General features: G+C 42.3%; 1 protein-coding gene across 3 annotated transcripts in view; it reads left to right on the forward strand.

The window, feature by feature from the left end:
- DLGAP5 (DLG associated protein 5) overlaps positions 1-24,876 on the forward strand; it is a 152,952-nt gene that overhangs the window by 3,117 nt on the left and 124,959 nt on the right. The gene's annotated exons all lie outside the window — the stretch shown is intronic.

Consider the following 24,876-nt stretch of genomic DNA (forward strand, 5'->3'; position numbering starts at 1 on the left):
CCGTGTTTGCTAATTGATGGGTTATAGCTGCACTAGTAACAGAACTGGAAATGATGTTACACTCGGATATGTATTTTTTTGATTTCCGCTTGCTACATGCACAGTAAGCTGCAGTAGATTTCAGAACAACGACCTGCTTAATGGGTGAAAGAGGCCCCCCTAATGGTTCTGAAAGCTAAATCCTTAGCAGACCTTCACATATTCCTCATCCTGGGTGTGATCAGAGCAAGAAACAGTATATGCTTTGTGGACAAACTACAACTTACTCCCCGTGGGATACAAAATGGGCATGGAAAGGAGTTTGCATAGAAAAGCTTGGGGAACGGCTAGAAAATACTTAGGATATTTTAGAAACCTCCAGAGTAGCATCCTATGTGCTTTAAAAAAAAAAAAAAAAAAAAAAAAAAAAAGGTAAATCACTGCATCATTTTGCAGGCTCACACAGCACCGGAAGAGATTTTTTGTTGTTGTTTTGTTTTGTTACTGAGTCGACCTAAAGAGTTGTCTGCTATTGAAGCACTTTTTGGCTCTGGTGTAGACGTCAAACACGTGGCGCCAATGGTTGTGAAGACTTTTATTAACTGAAAGTGTATCTTGGGAGCTGACATTTCAAGTTACAGTGAAATCAATTTGGCTCCACAAGAACGATGGAGCATGGTTTCCAACCATAACGTTTTATTGTCAAATAAGTCGGTTATTACTCATTCATAATCAATTAAATAAACATAAAATTCAGTAATGTTAATCAGTCCTACACACATCAAGTAAAATACAATGTAAATTGTCATAAAGTACAAAATGCAGAAGAAAGGATATATCCGTTCCATAAAAGAATTTACTAGTCTAAATTTGGCATCTGAAACTAACAAAGAGGCAGCCCTAAGCAGAAGGTGCCAGTCTGAAGTGGACCAAATTAAGATTTGAGGTAAAGGGCAGAAACATTCAAGGGTCTTGATGTAAGAACTTAAAAATATGGGTAGCATAGTTAGAGAAAGGTCTTCCCTCAGCAAAGTCAGTCTAGAATCTGCTCTAGCTAAACGAAATCACACAATAACATTCTGTTCAGAGCTTATTCCAACATGCTCCCCAAAAATGGGGTTAGTAAGGATGCTCCTCCTTCCCACCATCGTACAAAGGAGCACGTAAAAGAGTTAGCTTACATTGAAATTCCGTCCCGGGTTACCACGTACCAAATGAACGGCATAGAAATAATACCATGTGTTCATCAGATATGCCCAGCACTTCCACTGTGGGGTATTGAGGATTATGCCCTAATTAGTCACACTTTCTGTGTTCGGTGGTTGTTCAGGCACCGATTATGAAAAGTATAATATGGTGCACCATCATCATATATTTGCTTTTATACCTTTACTTGTTTCAAGATATTATAAAGTTATTATATTCTCTTTTTTTCAAATACTTACTTGACTACTGGATCCAGAATCCCTCCTACTGGGCTAGACGGATTGTTACTATTTAAAGTGAAATAGTTGGAGGACTCACTAGCAGTGAGCAAGACCCGTAAGAGTTGAAATGCGTTGGTGGTTGCTGAAAACTGAATAACATTATAATTGTGGAGTTCCTCGACTGCAATAAATTTATTTTTTAGACTATTGAAATATAGTTAGGTCTCTTTATACACACATAGCCACACATTTGTACAGAGCTTAATATACGATTCATAAAGATGATGGCGCATAACGTTTGCACTGCTCCATTCTGTGCCATGCAAGGCCACATAGTGACGCTTGATACAGACTGCCTTTGAACAGCAGCATTATTAACATCTCTTCTATTGTTTATACCCACAAAAGTACACTAGAGCAATGTAATGAATGTCTCCTTTGCTGTCAGAGTTTGGAGACAAGCAATAACCACAATACTGTAAAATCTGCATCTAAAATGAAAATGATTGAGTGCTGATAAGCCTTTTCTCTTTTTTTGGGAATGCTAAAACATGTTCCTGGGGTACACTCTTGTTCACATCATTTCCCATACACTGCTCCCTAGATAACCTGAACAGAAGTGTACACTGAATGGTCACGTTTTGACATTATTTGGTTTCATTCCCTGAAAGTTGTGTGATGATATTGAGAGGAGTGAAAGGTAGTAACTTATTATCCTAGTCGGCTATCATCCTAGCAAGACTTGTTAATGTAGTGGTCTGATATTATGGTAATTATCGCTGTTATGGGTTTCTAGGTTAGTTATCAGGGCTTTGTGTTTGCTGGATTTGAGCGTAGATTTGGACAGACCAGTACGAATTTTGGTATGGGAGGTGTTCTACGCATTCTGTAATATGATCTGATATGAGTTTCTTTGCGTTAGGTTTGGAGGCCATAACATGAAACGCAAAAAAAGCAATTGTCTTCTTTGAGAAGCAGAACGGAATAATTGTAATGTTTGGCCCTAGGTTATAACTGACTGCATAGAAAATGTGGCAGTAAGTTGTTAAATTTGGTATAAAACATGTGCCTCAGTGTGGCATTACATTTGGTTGATAGCATAATAAGGTTCAACATTGCTCTTTGTACGTCTGCACGAGTATGGATAGCCTTTAGGGGCACAAGTCACCTAGTTGCAAAAATCATGCAAGCTGGGTTTTTACATACATTTTACTGCAAATTCATCCTTGGTGCAACATCACCAGGAATGTAGAAACATAACTAGGAGCAAAAGTCACATAGATGCATAAACACATTTAGTTGCACTTACCGATGGCTGTAAAATCACCAAGATTGCAATAGTATTTAGATGCAAATCCCTTGGTGCAGGGAGAAAGTGAAGATGTAAGATGTTTGTTAAGTTGAAGGTTATCAAAGACGCGTGACACATTGTTTGTTGATTATATAATTTTAGTGATCCTCTTAATACTGAGACCCCTTCCACAGCTTCATCACAGATTGCGGTCCTTGCACTAATTGACCAACAATTCTAAATATAACATTCCAGGTGATGTCTAGGTTTTCATGCTTACATCATCTCTTGGATGTAGAACGTAATGACATAACATACACAGAATGTAATGATATAAGATACCACCTCTCCCTCAATTATTCTAATAAACATAAGAGTAATGAACAAGTCTAATACTATTTACATAAACAAAAAAGTTTTGTAAATAAATTGACATTTTTATATATCTTTTCAATGACCTGATGCTTGTAGTCTTATAACCATAGGTTGAGTTCTGCGTTTCAGTATTCTTTTCACTGCACATACATTCAATACAATTCCCCCAACTCTTTCTACCACTAGGTCCATAGCTGGCCGCCAAAGATTTTTACTAACCCTCTTTTGTCTTTGATATTCCCATATGAATGGCGTGTGCATTATCTATTAATTTCTTTTGAAGTTTCTGTGGTGGTACTAGTTTGCTCCCTCTTAGTAACAGCGAATTTGTAACTGCCAGCTCACTCTTTATACTTGCCAAAATCCCACGATTTCATCATTGCACTTGTTTGTGTTCACCCAACCGTTTGACACCATTCAATCAGTTTGTGCAGTTTTTGAGCTTCTTGAAGTTCTTTTCTCCATACATATTTTTTTACACTCCTTCTGTTATCAGGCAGACTTTTACTTTTGTCAAATTACTCCCCTCCAAAATATTCATCAGTCTCTAGATCAATTTCATCCACCAAATGTATCCTCAAGCAACAATCAGCCTGTAAATTACTTGCACCAGGTACATACAGTGGTTCAAATTCTTGTAAAGCAACCACCCATTTGCTAATGCAATACGAAATTTGGGCAGTTCCTTTTCTCCTAAAAACCTCCTTAAGAGGCTTGTGATCTGTTTTGATCGTAAATTTTCACACCAGAGAAATTTTTGTAATTTTCTTACTGCCCGAAATACTCTGAGCCTTTTTTTCAATAAGAGTAATTGTTTTCTGCTTCTCTCAGGCCACGAGATATAAATAGGATGGTTCACCATACACTTCCCGATCATTGCAGCAACACAGCCCCAATTCCTTTTGAGCTTGCATCAGTCATGACCACTGTTGCATCTTTTGCATCAAAACTTGTTAAATCTGACGCATTTTCCAAACTAGATTTTGTCATTGAATGTATTTTCACACTTCATGCACCATTCAAATTCTTTCCCCATATTTAGAGTCCTCTTGGCAAATTTAGGAACAAATTTATTTACAGAATTCTACCATCCCTAAGAATTTCACCAAATCCTGCTTGTTGATTGGGGATGGTAATCGTTTTATAGTAACCAAATCAATTGTGAGTCTTATTCATGAACCCGTTATTACATGTCCCAAGTATTCTATTTCTGACACATTAAATTTGCATTTTTCCAGTTTGAGTGTTAACCCTTCTTTATGCAGTTTTTCCAGAACTTCTAATAATCCTTTATTGTGTTCACTTAGGTTAGAACCAAGGACTAGCACAACATCCTGATATGCCATTACCCTGAAACAGAGGCGGCAGATATGAGCCCAGACGGCATTCTGGGAAATGTGCATGTTCCACTGGAGTGACAAACGCCATCAACTCTTGTGTTTCAGAGTCCGGCTTTACCTGATGATATGCTGAACTTTGAGCAAGAGAGGAACAGTGTTTGGCCCCGTTGAGAGAGCCCAATACTTCATTGATTTTAGGGAGTGGGAAATGATTCACAGCCTTATTGAGTTCTCTCAAGTCGACACAGTCTGACCTCTCTGTTAGATTTTAATGCCATTACTACTGGTTACAGCCATCTAGAGACCTGCTTCCTGAAATATCCAATTCCCTACCAATTTAATTCCTTCCCCATTGAAAACATATCTTCCCCCTTTTTTTTTTTTATCCATTTTAGCTGTGTATAAACCCTTTATCCAGGCCATCCTTATTCTGACTAATTTTACCACCTGGTTTCTTTTCCTGTACTGTCTTAAACACCATGGGCCTGATTTTGACCCTGGCGGACGGCGGAGGCCGTCTGCCAAGGTACCGCCGCTGAATGACCGCACCGCGGTCAAAAGACCGCGGCGGCCATTTAGACATTTCCTCTGGGCCGGCGGGCGCTCTCCAAAAGAGCGCCCTCCGGCCCAGAGGAAATGCCCCTGCAACGAGGACGCCGGCTCAGAATTGAGCCGGCGTAGTTGCAGGGGTGCGACGGGTGCAGTTTGCACCCGTCGCGTATCTCAGTGTCTGCTTAGCAGACACTGAAATACTTTGCTGGGCCCTCTCACGGGGGCACGGCAGGGGCCCCCAGGGGCCCCGCGGCACCCCCTACCGCCATCCTGTTCCTGGCGGGCGAACCGCCAGGAACAGGATGGCGGTAGGGGGTGTCAGAATCCCCCATGGCGGCGCATGGGGGATTCTAAGGGCAGCGGTAAACCGACGGGAGACCGCCGGTTTGCCTCTTCTGACCGCGGCTGAACCGCCGCGGTCAGAATGCCCTGCAGGGCACCGCCGGCCTGTCGGCGGTGCTCCCGCCGACCCTGGCCCCCCATGTCTTCTTCCTTACAATTGCTAGACGTGTCTTTGTGAATAGCCTCTACACATGCCTTTGAATGTTCTTGGGTCTTTGCTATTGTTAAAATCTCATGTAAAGAGAGATTGTATTTCTGCCACATGGACTCTGCATCAAAAAGATGAGAAGTGTAGTCTATCACAGTCAAACTGAAGAAGAATCTTACTCCTGAAAACCTTCAGAAATGCCTGGGTCTTTTGATAACTTCAGGATAAATTGGGCCATGCTATCAGCTGGGGTATAGATCTTGACACCAAAACCTCGGGTTATCCTGGTTCTTGGGACTCCCCCAGAAAAGTCTGTTGACATAAGTATGATAAATGGGGCCAGGCTGCTAGCTGGGGAATAGACCTTTTCATTAAAAACGTCTGCTCTCCTGGTCCCCCTGTCAAATGCACATATTTGCAGATACTTACAAATGCATTTACAAAGGAGTTTTTGACACGGAGAGCCGGAGTGAAAAATCAATGACCAAAGGTCTGTTTATTTTTGCTGCAGCAAAGAGGACAGGTTTACCACTGGCATCCCAGGCCCGAAGTAAAGTGTGCTAGCATAAAGCGTTTAACAGTGATATTTATACTCATACATCAAAGGATACATAAAATGTGTAAATAATGATATACGTCATACAGATATTTTAAGGAGTTAATCAGTTTCCACACACTGGTTCCATTCCCAGCTTTGTCCTTGCCTCCCTTCTGCAGCTGCCTGACTCCCCACATTCTTGAGACCCTTCAAAGGATTACGTGGTTCAAAGGTATAGATATCAGCCTTTCCCTCCCCAAAATACCACAGCCGAGGTCAGTTAGTTATTTGAACACACAATTATAATGAGTACAGTGCCCCAGTTAGGGAAAGAAACCAGCTGCAAGCCTATGGCGTGGAATCAGGCTTATTTTACCTAAACAAATATACATAAGATAGCATATGTGATAGACAGTGCGTTCAGAGACAACAAAAGCTCAAACTTACACGTGTACAAGAAACGAAGCAATTCAAAATGGATTCTAACAATCGACCCTTTTTGAGGTTTTTTTCTTCTGAACATAATCAACGTTTGAATAGTTCTAAATTTCCTCATATATGTTGAATTTTACTCCTACTTCATCGAAATTTGCATTCATGGGGACATAAACAACCGATGGGTATGAGCAACCAGTATCTGTAGTGAGGACAGTGGGGTCAATAGCCATTAGGGAATTTATCTCTTCTCTCTGCATCATAGCTCGATTGGTTTCTAGTATTTTCACTGGCGGAAGTTTACACAATTTTAAACAGGAACAGAGAGCAGGTAAGCACTGTACTAATAAACAACTTAATACAATAGCTATTATTATAAAAAGTATGTCTTTAAACAACCAGCCCCACCCCCCAAACCAAGACCATAACCATGATAAACTCCAATCGCCTCCTTCATATTGGCCCCCCTTTTCAAATACCTGTACTGCTTCTTTTATTTTCCCAATATCCAATTCTATCTCTGATGACTTGTTGACAAAATAACAGCACTTTTGCTGGTACTGATGTTGGATTAAAACACATACTCCTCCTTGTTGTACTGTAATCAAGTCTAGGGCAAGCCGATTTTGTATCGCCAATTGGGCTGCAGAGTTTATCTCTATCTGTATACTTCCTATGGCCTCCCTGGTGGCATTAAATGCAATGGCTAATTCAGCTGACATATTCATCATTGCCAGTTGTAAATCGAAAATTCCAAATCCGGGAATAAGAACATGTAATACTTGAAATACCCAGTTCTTTCGCTCCTCCAGTATGGGTGTCCCTCGTTTGTACCTATGTGCAAAACTCCCCATGTTAAGGGGCTGGGAAGATGATATATTTGATATCACAGTAATGTTGGGTGCCAAATATGCCAATGAACATATCCCTTCCCAGTTTAGAGGTAGTACTTTATATGCAGTTCTTCCACATACGAAGTACATGCCTCCCTGGATTTGTGAATTTATAATGCTGTATTTTATTCGGGGCAATCCTACACCCTCTGGGGTGTCATGCTCAGAATTATTGCAATATTTGTAATCTTCCCAGATTGTATTTAGCAATGATACATTTGCCCAGGGTGCAACATATGAACATCTAGCCGTCCAGAGGGGGCCAAGGAAAACCCGGGACAATATTACAGGTGAATTTTTCCCATTTCTATCTTGTTCTCTGGAGGGATCATATAACAATCCTTCTGGATCTACTAGAATCTCATTTTCTCCCACAGTCAGGTTCCAATAATTTACAGTGTAATTTTGATGAGTCCCATTAATTAACGCTGTCCAATTTCTGTCTATTTTCTCCTCTCCTTCAAGATCCCAATTCCCTGTTTTTATATCAAATAACAAAGTGTAAACACACTGTTCAGGAGGGATCTTTCCCATGTATTTTGCCTCTGGGTTTTGCCCGTAAAAATAGGTACCAAAACATATGGGAAACATTTTAAGTGTGGCATTCTCTCCAGGCATCGGGGAGAGCTTGTATTCTGCCTGAGTATTAGGGAGCACCGCACACCTAGGGTACCATTGATATTCTTGTTGGTCACATCTCCAAGTGGTATTTGGTACAAGACACACTTCCCCTCTTTCATATTCGCTTGGTGATACTGGTACTTCATAAAGGCCTATAGGATCCTCGGGGTGTCTAGACAAGTGCCGGCAAATCCAGCAGTCAGTGAGACTTAATGTCTCCGCTAATTTTCCATGAACCTTTATCAATGGATGTAAGGTAGGATTTTGCAACAATGATGCAACACCACTGGACATTATACATATTAACATAAGGGTCACTAGGTACTTCATTGTTGTTTTGTAGAAATAGTTATAAGGCCACTTTTCCCTATTCTCTAGAGGGATATTTGTCCTGCCAAATGGATATATTTTCATAATTTTATTGTGCTCTCCTCCTTGGTCCTACAACCTTTCTATGATACCGTTTTACTCGTCTCAACCGCCTACGCGTGTTCAAAAATATACCCACACAATTACCAAATATGTAAATGCAAAATATTGATATCACTATACTAATAATCATATACGTATAGATACAGATAAGTGAATTTTCCTTCAATGTTCACACCCACTAGGGTTCAGCACCGCCGTGCTTTCCACTCTAGCAGTTAGGCTGCACTGGTTGGTCCATGAACAAGTTTTTTTTTTTCAAATACAGGACAATAGATGTTGGCTTGATCCTAGGTCCCTTATCTTCTCCTTTTCAAGTTTTAGCTCCTGGTGAGTCTCAACTCCCAGTGAGTAAGTCGCGATACTTCAAAGTTCGTCTTCAGTATAGTTTGTCAGTTTCGTTCAGTGTTTCAGCAAAAATGAGGGCGGAGGCCAGCAATTTTCAACCAGATCAGTGATGTGCTTGGGTATTAAACAGAAAAAGGGCACCTTTTTTTTTTTACCGCTGGGACTACAAACCGCACCAACCCTAATGGCTGGCCGCTTCCGTAGAACTGGTACTTGGTTTTTTTCTCGCCAGTCACAGAACTGTTAACTCCATTTACCCACTGCTTGAATAGCGTTGCACAAGCTGCATCCCACTATGCTTGTGTTCTCGTTGAGACAATTGTTCTGACCAATGTTCTGGTGTCGTTGCACAGGCTAGTCACCCGTGTTCATGCTGGAAATTTAGTCATCACAGTCATTTACAACCTCGTCGCCCAAGGTGTGCGTAACAACAGTGAGGATAGCTCGTTTTAATGCTGGTACATCAATGGCATCGGAAATGCCGGTGGCGGTGAAAGCGGGGAACTGTATTTCACGAAGGCAGGCGTGCCGTATTCTGCTGAGCAAAGGATTCCTTGGCCATTCAGAAGAGACCTCAGTTTGCAGTTCCAAGCTAGGAGCTATCAGGGTGATGTAAATGTAGCTTTTCGTAGGGGTCACCACCTTACGCACCTTCAAAATTCTGTTCATTTAGATGGGCGAGGACGCAGGTTGTATCGATGAGTTTGTTGATCTTCAAACAGTAACTCTTCGTCACTGGGCAGCTGTGTCACCTCAGGAGCAGAAGTAGCACTTGAAACCTGTGGAGGTGTTTCCTGTCTCCCTACTTTTCTGTAATCAGGAGACAATGGTAATTCTGCTGTTAGAGTACTTTGTAGTGGAATTGGTGCACGCTTACAGTGGCTAGCATGTATCCAGTTTTTCCTTCCTTCCACTTTCACCGCTGTCTGTGTTGCAAGCAGTACCTGGGCTGGCCCCCGCCACCTGGGCTGAAGACTGTTGGTTCTTTGAAAATTCTTTGTCATAAGCCAATCCCCTGGCTTAAAAGGGTGACCAGGGCCTTCAAGAGGAGTCGGTAGGCTGGCCTTGACCTGTTGGTGGATCAAACGCAAATCTTTAGTCAATTGTTTACAGTAATCTACAAACAAAGGATATTGCACTTCAGAAAGCTTCTTTGGTCGTGGTACCCCCCAGATATTGGCTGGCCTCCCCATGACAACTTCATAGGGGGATAATCGTGACTTGCTACTGGCAGTCATCCTGATGGACATTAATGCTAGGGGCAAAGCATCTGGCCATTTTAAGTTGGTCTCAGCACAAATCTTAGCTATTTTGCTCTTCAAGGTGTAATTATACCTTTCTACAAGGCCCGCTGATTGTGGGTGATTTGCAGCATGAAATCGATGTTTGATGTTAAGGGCGGTACAGACCTTCTCCATTACCTCATTTGAAAAATGACTGCCATTGTCACTCCAGACTAATCGTGGCAATGCGTATCTAGGAAAATATTCTTTTAGTAATATTTTGGCGGTAGAGAGGGCACCATTGTCTTTTAATGGGTAGGCCTCTATCCATTTTGAAAACATGCATACTACCACTAACACGTATTTCAGTTTGTTACACGGTTCCATGTGGATAAAATCCATTTGTATAGCTTCAAAGGGGAGATCAGGAGGGGCAAAGTGGCCAGGGGGCGTAGGGGTCCCTTTTCCTGCGTTGTGCACTGCACACACCATACAACTTTTAACCAGGTTATTAGCAGCTTTGGATATCAGAGGATTACTCCAAACATGGTCCAAAGTTGTCTTGATGCCTTGGGCACTGATGTGTGCAGGACTGTGGGCCATAGTAACCATAGCGTGTACATAACAATTAGGTAACATCCATCTTCTTCTGTCTGTGTCATCTGTGTAACAACCCTCACTATCTAGTCTACCGTTCTTCTCCCACTGTTCCCTTTCCTCTGCTGTTGCTTCTGCTTAAATATCTCTCACACACTGCATGGTATTTTCTAATACTTCGTACTGTGGTTCTCCCTTGATGCTACTCTCAACATATGCATTGTCAACTGGTGCTCGTGCTGTTGCTTTCGCTGTAGCATCTGCAAAAGCATTTCCTCGTCCTATATCATCAGTAATTTTTTTGTGGGCACTACACTTAATGATTGCGACCTGACGGGGCAGGCTGAGAGCATTCAAAAGTGTCACAATCAAGTTGCCATGCTGAATGGTAGTGCCATGTGACGTGATAAAGCCTCTATTCGCCCAGAGTCGCCCAAAATTATGAGCTACTCCAAACGCATATTGGCTATCAGTTAACACTAAGATGTTCACTTATTTCACAAGCTCTGGTGAGGGCAATTAATTCTGCAGCCTGTGCCGAATTTTGCGAGATTCTATGAGATTCAACCACTGTTTTGACTGTGGTGACGGCATAGGCTGCAGTGGTCGTACCATCTGGTAACTTGAAGCAAGACCCATCTACAAACAGCTCTCCCTGTGGGTCAGATAGGGGAGTGTCTGTTAAGTCTACCCGTCCCTTGGTTTCTTCCTCAGTGGCAAAAATGCAATTATGATCAAATTCCACATTGTCCTGAGGGAGGGGTAGTAACGTAGCTGGGTTCAAGACATTGCACCGCTTCAAAGTAATATTTGGACTGAACAATGTTAATTCGTAACCCGTTAGACGAGCACTGGTGAGGTGCTGCGTCTGTGTCTTGTTTAACAAAATATCAACGGCATGAGGAACCATCACAGTGAGCGGATTGCCACCAACAAACCCTTCACTTTGTTTCACCGCAGCTGCTGCAGAAGCCACTCCTCTAAGACAAGTAGGCAAAGCTTGCGCCACAGTGTCCAAGGTGGAAGAGAAGTATGCACAAGGGCGTTGTCTCCCACCTTGGTCCTGTGTCAAAACAAACAATGTACAGCCATGCTTTTCATGCACAAATAAAACAAATGGTTTGCTGTAATCCGGATTACCCAATACAGGAGCAGAGCACATCGCCTTTTTTAATTCTTGAAAAGCCTCCTCACATTTGTCAGTCCAAGGTACAGGAGAGGGCACATCTGAAAGTGTCAGAGCAGTCAATGGTTTTGCTATAAGTGAAAAATTTGGAATCCACTGTCTGCAAAAGGATGTAAATCCCAAAAATGCTCGGACTTCAGAAGGGGTGCGTGGTGCAGTCATTGTATGAACCAATTTAATTCTGTCTGGATGTAATCTCCTTCCCTCCTTAGAGAGGAGGTGTCCTAGATAGGTGACCTCCTCTCTACAATACTGCAATTTTGGAAGGGACACCTTATGGCCCAGAGGTGCTAAATGATGTAATAATGCAACAGTATCAGTCTTACATTGTGTCATGGAATCTGAGGCAATTAAAATATCATCAATGTACTGCAACAATGCAGAGCCTGAAGGTGGATTGAATTGGTCTAATTGACGTTTAAGACATTGACTATATATGCTCGGGGACTCAACAAATCCCTGTGGAATTCTTGTCATCGCGAATGATCTACCAAAAATCGCGAAGCTAAACAAATATTGAGATTCTTCGGCAATTGGAATGCTAAAGAACGCATTCTTCAAATCGATTACGGTGAAAAAACACGCAGAGGGTGGAACCATGGTGAAAAGACTATTCATGTCTGGGACCACGGGAAACTGGGGAATTACTATTTTATTAATTTCTCGGAGATCAATAACTAATCGATATACTGTGTTATCAGTAAATGATTGCTCACCATCTAATCTATTAGCATCATTTCGTTTCTTTACAACAGGAAGGATTGGACTGTTACATGGGCTGCTCACTATTTCCTTTATGACACCTGCATGCACAAGATCAGATATGACTGCCTTGAGCCCTTTTTCGCTTGATTTAGGTAATTTGTATTGAGGAACACGAGGTAACCGGGCACCTGGTTTGATTTTTATTACAATAGGGTCGATATCCATAATGCCTACATCATTCTTGCCTTTGGCCCATAAGCGAGGGTCTATTTCCTTTAGCTCTGGGGGTAAGTCGTATTCCTGTGAAAACATGCACCGAGTTGGGGAAACACTATCCATAGTTACATAGACACCATCCATTGAACAGTGAATAACTGCATTTAATTTCTTTAACAAATCTAATGCAAACAAGTTTTCATTGCAACCTGATGTTAAAGAGAGTGGCGTGTGTACTGTAAATGGGCCTACAGTTACTCTCATAGGTGTTGAGATGGGGCTCACCACGGGGATTCCAGAAATCCCAATTGATGTGGTATGAAGCCCAGACAGGGGAGCCCCGGGGACTGCAGAATGTGCAATAGATGTTCTGGTGGCACCAGTATCTAGAAGAACCTTATGGCCCTCTCCTTCGATTTTTACATCAATGTAGGGACCATTTTGATCTACAGGAATACTTACTCGCCCCTGGCCCTGTCTGTGGCTGTCCTAATAATTGTAGGATTCAGAAAAGAAATCATCAGCATAATATTGTCGTTCAAATGCATTGTCAAAAATATTAGTGTTACGCGGGACCTGATTCTCATTCTGCGAATTCTGATCAGTTCTACCTCTTCCTCGTCCTCGTGCATTACCTGCCGCGTTCCCTCTATGAAGTGACATACTTTGTCTTCCCTCCAGTAATGGGCAAGTATCACGCCAATGTCCATCCTGCTTACAGTAGGCACATTGGTTGATATTTAATCGGCGGTCTTGGGGTGGTGCAGATGCACCTCGGCCTCGACCCCTTCCCCGTCCCCTTGGTGGGCCACCCCTTTGCTGAGGGGTTGTATCCCGCTGAGGGTATGCCTGCTGTAATAATACCTTTTTCTTCAATTCTTTTACTGACTTCTCATTCTTTTCTAATTCTTCCTTGTACCTGCTCTCATAGTATTGCGCCATCTGCAAAATCTCTGCCTGTCCCTTCGTCATCCACGAACTCTCTGTTGCTTTTAATTTTTGTGATATTTCAGGTAGAAGGCCATTAACAAAGCGTTCTACAAATAGTGTGACACCTGTTACGGTGGCGAGGTCTTGACCGCTAAAATCTATGAAAGCTTGTTCAATTCTAGTAAAATAATCTGGGACATCTTCACCTATTTTCTGTTTATAAGTGGCAAGTTTTCCCCAATCCACAGTCTGAAGAGGTATAACAGTTTCTAACTTAGTCAATATCCGGTTAGGTAAATGTAAAATATCCTGATGCGGCAGGGTTCCTGGTGCCCTTTGTGCTTCTCGTGCTTCTAAACCCCCCCATGTATTTCCCAAAGTAGGTGCATCATCTACTCTTCTAAATTTTATGCCAAACTTCAGGACCCAATAAAACACCAAAAAAATAGTCAATGTCTTTGAGTGTCATGGTTGTGGTGGAAATGGCAATTCTAAGGTCCCGATAGAATCCAGCTGGATTCTTTCGAGGGTCTGGCAAGTCTTTCTTTATAGCCATTACCTCCTCCCTTTTCCATGGTATATGGACAAATTGGGCCACCGGCCCGGGAGCTGGTTGTCCGGCGGCAGCTGCTGCTGCAACTGCAGCTGCAGTGGGCATATCAGGGTGCACTTCCCTCATTGGGTACCCCTTGTCATATCTATTTAGAACATCTTCCCTGGCTATGACACAAATGCGTACTCCCTCATTTATGCTGTTACTATCAAGAATACAAGCCAGACTGTCCCGCCATAATTGGTTTAATTCTTGTTCATAAGGGAGAGGGGTAGAATCTGTAATACAAGACTTCCAATCCCTCTCCAATTTTTCAATCATATACAGCAGTGCTAATTGCTGTCCAAAATGTGACATCTGTTGTATTGTGTCCATAATATCGGTGTGGGTGTAAATAGGATGTGACATCCAGTTCTCTGACTGATTCTTGATAACCCGTTTTTCCCTATCCCCAATAGTGGAGCGAGTACTAGGGGGCGAAATCGACTTAATAGGTGTGCTCCATATGGGTGAAAGTGAGTGTATGGCTGTGCACTGTCGGCGTTGTTCATTTGGGGTATTAGGGGCAGGGAACATTATTTGTAACCTTGCAGTGCTGGCTGGTAGTGGTGGGGCAGGTGGTGGAGGGATTAGGACTTGGGCTATTGGGGTAGCTTGGGCTAGAGGCTGTGGTGGTTGTGGCACATGCTGCTGTAGTGGTGCACCTGGATTTCCCAAATTGTGTCCTTGCCCTTGCTGCTGTTGCTGTGCCCCCATGATAGGTTGGGCTACTGCAGGGGGTGTGTAAGGTGGAGGTGCAGTAGGGCTATTATCTAATAGCTGTAGCATTACCTCATCTTCCTCTAATGCATGTTTGGTTTCTGTTGGCTTTGATACATAACTTCCCTCTACCTGAGCCCTATGGACTCTATCTTCAGATTCAATCCCTTTCTGGATTTGGGAATGGTGATAAAGGGCGGCCTTTTGCATGATGGTTCTCCTATTTTCCCTCTCTATCAGTTTATCTGATTTAATTTTTCTTTTATTGGCCTCCATTTCCCATTTTCTGTATACCTCAAACATATGTTGTCTAGCCTTTTTATGAAACAAACATTCCTGTAGGTAGGTTAGTTTTTTTTAAATCAAAAGACCCATCCTCTGGCCACTGGAGGTCAGGACAATGTCTAGTATATCTGCGCCATATGCTATTATACAAATTATTCTCTAAACCATAATCCTTTAACATGTCCCACCCTGGTGTTCCCTCTTTTGGGATCGGTTGCTTTTTATCTAAACGTGGCACATGATTTCGGCGAAAACAAAGACATAACCCTTGCCAACATTTCTTATTTCCCATATCTAACCTTTTAAATTTTCAAAAGACAACACACACCAAACTTTAAAATGTAACATGCACCAAAGAAACCCTTGTTCAAATGTGCACCAAAGAAAACCTTTTTCAAATGTGCACCGAAGAAGAAAAGAAAAAAAAAAAAAAAAACCCTTTTTTCAAATATTTACCAACTTACAAATTGCTCCAGGCCTGGGCAAATTACTCAAACAAGAAACACACGTGTAATACAAATTGTCAAATGGTACCTTGTACAAATGCAAATTTACCAAGAACTAATCATTCCCAAAAATGATAAGTTATCCAAAAACAATTATTCTCTCAAATGCAAGTTAAAGCAGACAAATAGCCAGCGAGGAACAGTCTTACCTGACTATCTGCTTTTTCCTGGATTTCTCTCCGGCCGCCCGTGTCAGACTAATCAGTCAAGATAAACACCGATGTTTCAGGGACTTCGCTGGGACATCATGCGGGGAGAGGCCTGTCCGGTGGATAAGATGCAGCTGCTTTGAAACTAAGTCTTTGTGCAGGGGCCCCTGGAATCTACACCTCCGGAACGGCGTCCCCCCACTGGCAGCACGTCTCTTGACAGAGCCACTGAAGATATCCACTGGAAGGTCCCTGTTCGGGCGCCAAATTGTCAAATGCACATATTTGCAGATACTTACAAATCCATTTACAAAGGAGTTTTTGACACGGAGAGCCGGAGTGAAAAATCAATGACCAAAGGTCTGTTTATTTTTGCTGCAGCAAAGAGGACAGGTTTACCACTGGCATCCCAGGCCCGAAGTAAAGTGTGCTAGCATAAAGCGTTTAACAGTGATATTTATACTCATACATCAAAGGATACATAAAATGTGTAAATAATGATATACGTCATACAGATATTTTAAGGAGTTAATCAGTTTCCACACACTGGTTCCATTCCCAGCTTTGTCCTTGCCTCCCTTCTGCAGCTACCTGACTCCCCACATTCTTGAGACCCTTCAAAGGATTACGTGGTTCAAAGGTATAGATATCAGCCTTTCCCTCCCCAAAATACCACAGCCGAGGTCAGTTAGTTATTTGAACACACAATTATAATGAGTACAGTGCCCCAGTTAGGGAAAGAAACCAGCTGCAAGCCTATGGCGTGGAATCAGGCTTATTTTACCTAAACAAATATACATAAGATAGCATATGTGATAGACAGTGCGTTCAGAGACAACAAAAGCTCAAACTTACACGTGTACAAGAAACGAAGCAATTCAAAATGGATTCTAACACCCCCAGAACATCCAGAAAGAGACCGGCATATGTACCTAACTGACTGCACACCTTTTTGATACCATTAGACAGCTTGACAAGATTTTAACCTGCATACCCTCATCTTCACGATCTACTAGCAAAGTTGTGACATTTGGGCCAGGATGCAGATAAGTTTGCTCAGTATTAAAGCTGCACATATGGACCAAAATCAGCTGTTTGATGTTTTTAACTACATAAAGCAGCTGTTAAAACCTTTTATCTTGGTCATTTGCACATTGAATCAGGTCTTTGGGAGGCCCTCAGTCAAGTCATGTGCTTGGCAACTACCAGACAGCACATATGCACTTCAAACAGCTAACGTGGACGTCTGTACCTTATAACACCTTTGGCCCCCTAGAACCCTATGAATAAGTTGTAACAACCGGGAGAAGTTGCTAGCCAGGGTACAGGCACCAAGTGTCAAATTTAATGGTTATCTTGACACCCTGGCACTCCTCAACAAAGCTGCATGCATGACCCAAAGACACGTATGTAACTTTTTGTAATTCTTATGAAACGGCGTGTTATTTAATATTTTTTTTATTCTTAACGCTTTCACTTCAAACCAGGTTATCTACTAAACAGCATAAACTCTTGATATTTTCTTATCTTTGTTCTTTCAAATTCATTTTAATCCTCGTTTTCTTTTTTTCATAAGATTTTAATTAATCAAATACAAATAAAGGTAATCTGAATCTAGAGTGACAGTATGTCATCCTCTCATGTTTTGGATTCTGTTGACTTTTCACCCTTATGGCTGTTGATAAGTCTGTCTAATCAGGACAAACATCTGGGGTTGTCAGGCAATTCCAGTAATGCTTTTTTGGAACTATCACAGCCTAGAGTGTTTTGGAGTGTAGTGCAGAACCTTAGGTAATGTGGGAGATAGAATAATTCTTACCCCATTCTACAATGTGATGTCATTGCATTAAATCTGTCATATGGACCAGCAGAATATGAAGACTTAATTCAATCTGTGCAGCAGCATTCTTCACTACCTGCAAGTTTCGGCAAACATTTAGGTGTCTGAGATACAGTAAGGTGCCACAGACATCCAACTAACTAGTGTTAATGCAGGAATGCAACTTTAAGAGGTTGGGCAAAGCAAAATATGGACTGCTGCTTGAAGTTTATAATATGCAGAGGAGGTAACTGAAATTTGAACTTTTTGCTGTCCTAGTTTTGGTCAAGCTCACCTTTTGGGTACCTTACAGCGTTGAGAAGGAGGGACATCTTTGCTTACTACTTTGTCCAAAAGGTAGATTTCTAAAGGTCTTGTATCTCAATGGAGCATCACTTGTTTTATGAAAGCCTGAGCCAGTGGCAACCTATCTATTCCTGCATATCAAACATACCTTGTTCAGAGTAGTTTGTCAACTATTCAAAGCACTTCATACTGCCAAAAAGAGCTTTATCACCACAAACGTGTGTGTGTGTGTATGTATATGTGTGTGTGTGTGTGTGTGTGTATATATATATATATATATATATATATATATATATATATATATATATATATATATATATATATATAATCAACATTTTCAGTTTTAAAGTTTACGAGACCAAAATGTAGTTGAGGGATCGTGAGAAACAGTATACATTAATTTGATGCACAGGCTCAATATATAAAGAATAGGACAACTTGATGACAAGCATTCTATGAAAATGTCTAAAGATGTGCAAGCCAAGGAAATCACTAAAAAGGTGTTTGTGTAGGAAACTAATCACCCATACCTACAAAGTTAACTTTTAGCTGGGGAAGTTGAAAGTGCGGGTGGGTAGTATAAATGGAGAAGAAATTGTTGGATGGATGGAGAAGCATCTTCTCCTGGGCTCTTGGTGTGTGCAGTATTGAAGAGAGGTGGGTGCAGGGTGTGGTGTTTGGGAGGATGACTGAGATTAGTGGAGGAGTGTTTGATGGAGGTCATGGGCATTGGCCTGTATCTTTCAAGGGGATAGTGTCTCATCTCTGGGGGAGGAACCTAGAGTTACCCATAACTTGTCCCAGCCCTACACATCCAATGCTTGTGGAGGCCTTTATTCTATTCTCTATTTAAGGCCTTGATTTCTTCCAGATCCCAGTGTAATACCGCTAAGTGTCAAGTTGAAAGAGAGGGGGCTTTTACATGTAATCGAACATTTGGCCAGAAGAAGGTCAAGGTCCAGGAAACATGTTGTAGCGCTGTAGTTTTCCGGTGGTGTAAAATTGTGTGTGTGTATATATATAATCAGTCCATAAAATTTTCCTGGCCGTGCGGCCGCTACATCACAGTGGTCCTGGTCGGGCTCCGAGACACCCAAATATATTATAGCAAAACATGCTCTCCAAATCCGAAGAGAACCAGGACACCTCTGTATGAAGATCCAAGATTTTATTTAACCAGGCTTATTGCTGAAACGCGTTGGAGTTGTTTTGTTTGCTGTAAATAAAATCTTGGATCTTCATACCGAGGTGTCCTGGGTCTCTTCGGATTTGGAGAGCGTGTTTTGCTATAATATATATGTTTTTTTTTCAGTAAAAAAAGAAAAAAAAAGGTTACAGGGACGTTATAGTTAGGTTCTGAACGTACTCGTACATAGAAATTCAGATGTTATAGTTAGTTCTTTCAAGTAACTAGAACTTGTGCCCTTGCCATGCACAGTTTTCTTATCATTAATGTTATTGCAAACGTTGCAGTGATATCAAAGATGCCATACAAGATCTCATCAATGACATGTTGAGTAATTAGCTTTGCATGGCAAAGGCGCGAGTTGTAGTTACCTTAGGGTGTGAGGGTTGGTCACAAGGCCTGGCCTTGCAGCCAAGCCCTTATAACCACCCAAACCAACGCCACGCATGGCCTTTGGCTGTGCACAGCGAAGGTTGGCCACGGGGTCGGTCTCTGTCAGTCGATATGAGTGTGCACCTGAGCCTCTGAGTGCATGTATGATTGAATGAATTATTAGTGTATGAATGAGTCTGTGTTTTTTTTTTTTTTTTTTTCCCAAATTTTTCCATAACCACGAATATGTTGAAAATCACGGAAATCTGCAGTTTTTCACAAATATCGTGCACAGTGACGTAAAATAATATTAAACCTATATTTGGACCCTAAAATACACCTATTTCGCCCCCCTGGGGTCAGGGTACCTTCACCCTGACCCCTTATGCCACTTTCAATTTGAATTTTCACCCCAGTGACCATGTCCCATTAAATAAAATGGCGGTCATAACTTTCTAATCAGGATGCGGTCAGCCAATTGCAAGGCTTTTATTTTCCTGCGTATTTGCGAATGTCGCAAAATATTTGCAGCCAGAGAGATAACATTTATTTGCCCTTAAATATCTCCTAAACTACTGAATGGATTTACATCAAATAACAAAAAAAGCTGAATCTGCGTATCGGCAGCCAGCTTTCTGCCAAATTTGGTGTAATTCCGTCCAGTGGTTCAGGCTGTAGACGTGTTGACAATTAACATGGGAAATGTAATTAAAAAAAAAAAAAATCTTTTAGCCCCTTTTTTCTAAGCCCCTGCTTGACGGATCATCCGAAACTTCCTGTGCGCAGCAAGAATCACTAGGTCACTTTTCTTTCCCCCGTCAAACGGTGCCAAAGATATAGGCAAGTCAAAAAACGCTTTTTCTATGGAAGCATGCTCCTTCCTATAACTATCTACTGGCTGTAGGAGGCTGGCCTGGTTTGTAGTGGGTACCTTGGGTACTCGCACCTTATACCAGCTCCAGTTTTCCCTTATTAGTGAAAGGTAGTAATGTTCTAGCAGCTTAGGCTGATAGAGGTAGCTATAGCAGAGCAGAGAAGGCTGAACTGGGAGACCTGCAAAGCTCATGCAATACCACTTATAGTTACACAGTACTGATACACAAGTAAAGTCAATACTCAGTGTTACCAAAAATAAAGGTATTTATTTGGGTGACACAGTACCAAAAATATCTTAGAGACAATACTCCTTCTGGAGGTAAGTATTATACACAATATATACACTAGATACCAAAGTTAGAAAAGTAAATAGTCATAGAACAATGCAAACAATAGGAAATGATATAGAATGCAATGGGAGAAAATAGGTCTAGGGGCAACACAAACCATATACTAAAAGTGTAATGTGAATCACGAGTCGTCCACCCCCCCCCCCCCCCCCCCCCCCCCCAAGACAAGTGTAGTGTGTGCAGAATTGTTGGGAGAGTAAGAATACAGTAAAGGTAAATAAATTACCCCACCCCAGAATAGCAGGAGTAAAGTACTGCAAGTTTCCTAGGACACACTACACCTCATGATTGGGTTTTTGCAGGCGCCAACCAAGTCTGCAAAGAACAACTGCTCGATTATTGGACCTGAAGACCTGCAAAGGAAGGAAACCAAGTCCAGAGGTCGCAAGAAGTTCCAGGAAGGACAGGAGCAGCTGCCAACCCGGAAGAGGGTGCAAAAAAAGAGTCCCCGGTTAGTCGAAGACTGCAGGAATGCACCCTAGGAAGATGCCAGTGGGTTCCTGTGTGATGCAAAGATGTTCCATGGCGTGAAAATCATTGCAGATATGATTTTGTGTTGGAAGTCGCCAACAAGTCTTGGCTACGACATAAGTGCGTTTTGCATCAAAATGGCGCTGGATGGACCCATGAGGGACCTCTGGGCCTAAACTCTGTGTGAGGGGGGCTTTCAGCACTTTAGAGAGCCCTCAGGATACCAGTCAGCACCCCCAGGAGTGTCAGGATATGGGTTCAAAGGAGGTGCAAAATGCGGTTGATGCAGCACAACAAAAGAAGGTCACACGCCCCGTAGAACAACTCAGTGAGTTGAGCGTCACAGGATGGAGTGCTGGGGACCTGGGCCAGGCTGTGCATGATGGAATTTTGCAAAGAGTGCACAGAGGCCTCAGGAGGCGAAGAAGACGCAGTACAAGGGGGAACTGTCGCTCTTGGGGGAAGGCAAGGTCTTACCTCCTCCAAATTGCATCAAAAGGGCCTCAGGACAGTCTGTCGATAATGTCCACCCTCTGTGTCCTTAGGAGCACATTCGTTGCTGTATGAGGAGTCCTAGGGTACCAGTCGCCGTCTTGGAAGGTGCCTGCTTGGAGCAGGGGAGTGACTCCGTCACACCATGGGAGATTTCTTCGGTCCTTCTGGTGCAGGATGAAGTCGGGGAGTCCCCAGAGCGTGCGCACTTTGGAAACTGTTGCAGTTGCCGATTTGGAGCTGAGGTTGCTGAAGAAAAGTGTCTCTTGTAGACACTTTGTTGCAGTTACAGCGTTTCTTGGAGAAGGCTGCGGTTGAGCCGCAGTCAGAAGAGTCTGAAGTTGTTGCAGAGGATTCCTGAAGGAAACTTGCAAGCAGAATTTGAAGAGAACCCAGAGGAGAGACCCTAAATAGCCCTGAGAGGGGGATTGGTTACCTTATCAGGTATGGACCTATCGGGGGGGGGGGGGTCTCTGACGCCAAAAGGTACACAGTTTCAGACAGTGAATTCTATACAGATTCAGTGGATAGAAAATGGATCCTGTGAGTCTCCTTTTTTTTAGAACAAGAGCCCTCACTCACCAATTGGTGACATGCTTCATCATCGGGCTTTTGCTTCTTGTCAGGCTGGCACTGCAGTGCCTGACGGGACCCTCACGGGGGCTCTTTGCCAGAGATCTTTTGGATATAGAAATGCTGGTTGTTGAGTGCTGGAATATGGGATTGTAATATGGGTGTGTGAAAGTAAAAATGGCTAGAGGTCTGCAAAATTCATTTTTAATCAAAATCAGACCCCTGTCATGATTAAAAACCGTAATGTGGGGAAGGATTAGTAGTAATGTCTAATCCACCCTCAAAGGACAAAAATTAAAGTTGTCTACAGTCCCTAGATTCAGGGAATGTTGAGTGTGTCAGTACAGAAATCCCGATACTGCTACTACAAAGGTCAACATGTTTCACACTAGTAAAGTCATTTAAGATCAGTGCGATTCGTCCGGACCAAAACGTACCTAATCCACATGTTATAACCTAATTGGTAATCAACTCATTTCACAGCACAGGAACCTATAGAAAGAAAAGAATTGCATAAACTTATGTCACAAATAAAATAATGTTCATAGTGAGCTCAGTCGGGTGACTATTCCTTTGTGTGAAGTGTATCACATGGTGAAATACACATTGACGACATACAATCCTCTAAATTAAGAGGATATATCCTTACTCCTTGTATTAAAGGATGGGCCCCATCAGGATGGCGGCGAGCATCAGTGGTCCGAACTGGTATTAACTGGGTGTAAACGTAAATGACATGTTATACCTAATAGTTGTGTATATAAAAACATAAAGAAAAATACTATCCAAAGAAGAAAACCTGCTCAAAATAAAGATCTGGGCCAAATGTGTCCAGAAAATATAATATAAAGTATATATACATTACTTGGGGAAGAAAACGTATCCAACTGGTGTTCGTTGTAGTATAAAACCACCAGATGGTACTGGCGTCAGATAGAGGCTTAAGAATAATGTGCCAGAAGAAACTGTCCCATTATTATGTGCTCAATTCATCGTAACATAAACAACGGCTCAAGAAAGGGGAGCGTCACAGTTCAATATGTATCTGTAGTGTGTTATAGGTCTTATGTGTCTATATATGGCTCCAGTAATGACAGCTCACACCAAGCGTCAGTATGTCTCCGACGTCACCTGCTGGCACTAGCCACTCGGAGCCCTCCAGAGTGCCCCCACACCTTGCAAAGCAAGATGGCTGAAGTCTGGAACACACTGGAGGAGTTATGGGCACCACCCCTGGGGTGGTGATGGACAGGGGAGTGGTCACTCCCCTTTCCTTTGACCAGTTTCGCGCCAGAGCCGGGGAGAAGGGTTCCCGGAACCAGTGTAGACTGGTTTATGTAAGGAGGGCACCATCTGTGCCCTTCAGTGCATTTCCAGAGGCTGGGGGAGGCTACCCCTCCCCAGCCTGTAATACCTATTTCCAATTGGAGAGGGTGTAACACCCTGCTCTCAGAGGAAATGCTTTGTTCTGCCTTCCTGGGACTGAGCTGCCCAGACCCCAGGAGGGCAGAACAATGTCTGTGAGGTGGCTGTAGCTGCAGTGCAAGCCTCAGAGAGCTGGTTTGGGAGTACTGGGGGTCCATGTTGGAGCCACCAGGATGCATGGTATTTGCTCCCAAATATCAGATTTGGAATGGTGGGACAATTCATGATCTTAGACATGTTACATGGGCGTATTTGGAGTTACCATTGTGAAGCTACATATAGGTATTGACCTATATGTAGTGCACGCATGTAATGGCGTTCCACACTCAAAGTCCCGGGAAATGGCCCTGAACTATGTGCTAGTGCAAAGGTGCCCTCACACTTAGTAACTTTGCACCTAACCTTCAGCAAGTGAAGGTTAGACATATAGGTGACTTATAAGTTACTTAAGTGCAGTGAAAATGGCTGTGAAATAGTGTGTGCACTATTTCACGCAGGCTGCAATGGCAGTCCTGTGTAAGGGTTTGTCTGAGCTCCTTATGGGTGGCAAAATAAATGCTGCAGCCCATATGGATCTCCTGGAACCCCAATGCCCTGGGTACCATATACTAGGGACTTATAAGGGGGGGTTGAGTGTGCCAATTGAAATTGGTAAATGAAGTCATTGCCCTACAGTGACATTTAAAGGCAGAGAGAGCATAAGCACTGAGGTTCTGATTAGCAGAGCTTCAGTGACACAGTCAAGCACTACTGACAACACATACATTAGGCCACAATATATGAGCACTGGGGTCCTGGCAAGCAGGATCCCAGTGAGACAGGCAAAACACACTGACACACACTCACAAACTGGACAAAAGTGGGAATAACCATGCTAGAAAGAGGCTACTTTTTCACACTGGCGACCACCAGAATATATATATATATATATATATATATATATATATATATCTATACATATATCTATACATATATCTATACATATATCTATACATATATCTATACATATATATATATCTATACATATATCTATACATATATATATATGTATAGATATATCTCAAGTGTAACAAAATCACAGGTGCACATGCAACAGTTGGAAACAATAAAAAGTGGGGATAATTGCCTAGTTTCTCAGTCCAAAGAGTGTGTGGGTACGTGTGTTTTTTGTCTTCTTCT

Source organism: Pleurodeles waltl, chromosome 9, assembly GCF_031143425.1.
Source record: "Pleurodeles waltl isolate 20211129_DDA chromosome 9, aPleWal1.hap1.20221129, whole genome shotgun sequence".
Taxonomy (NCBI): domain Eukaryota; kingdom Metazoa; phylum Chordata; class Amphibia; order Caudata; family Salamandridae; genus Pleurodeles; species Pleurodeles waltl.